We start from the raw sequence: 656 nt of genomic DNA, 5'->3' as shown, positions 1-656 counted from the left end.
AGCTTGGCCACTGCCGGGCTCCCAGCACCCCCTCACCGGCTGCTGTCAGGGACCTGGGACCCCCTGGCTGGGCCCAGGGAGATGTGCAGGGTGAGCTGGGGGCCCTTTCCCCTGCTCCTTGGATGTTGGGGTGCAGGGGGGTCATGCTGCTCCCTAGCTGGCTCCAGGTTGGATGTGGTACTAGAGGAAGGTAGAAGGCTCAAGGGAGATGTCGAGATGCTGGGATTGTGCACACACGTGTACAAACACATGTCCTGACACGTATGTGCATGACTGACAGGTGTGTGGTGGGGTGCAGGGGGGTCATGCTGCTCCCTAGCTGGCTCCAGGTTGGATGTGGTACTAGAGGAAGGTAGAAGGCTCAAGGGAGATGTCGAGATGCTGGGATTGTGCACACACGTGTACAAACACATGTCCTGACACGTATGTGCATGACTGACAGGTGTGTGGACATGGGGTGGGGGGAGCGCTGCCCATCCTCATCCCCTCACCTCCTGCCTCTCCTCTCCGGGACACCCCAGATCCCCTTTCCAGAACCACCCCCTGCCCAGAAAGACCCGGGATGGGCACTGGGAGTCTGGGGGCAGCTCACAGCTCTGCAAAACAACCTGAACTCTGCCCCAGCCGATGGCTTTGGTCTCAGCTGAGCTCGTGAT

This window comes from Buceros rhinoceros, unplaced genomic scaffold (genome assembly GCF_000710305.1).
Source record: "Buceros rhinoceros silvestris isolate BGI_N320 unplaced genomic scaffold, ASM71030v1 scaffold27932, whole genome shotgun sequence".
In the NCBI taxonomy this organism is placed as follows: domain Eukaryota; kingdom Metazoa; phylum Chordata; class Aves; order Bucerotiformes; family Bucerotidae; genus Buceros; species Buceros rhinoceros.
The sequence above is the reverse complement of the archived record's forward strand: the minus strand, read 5'-3'. Positions refer to the sequence as shown.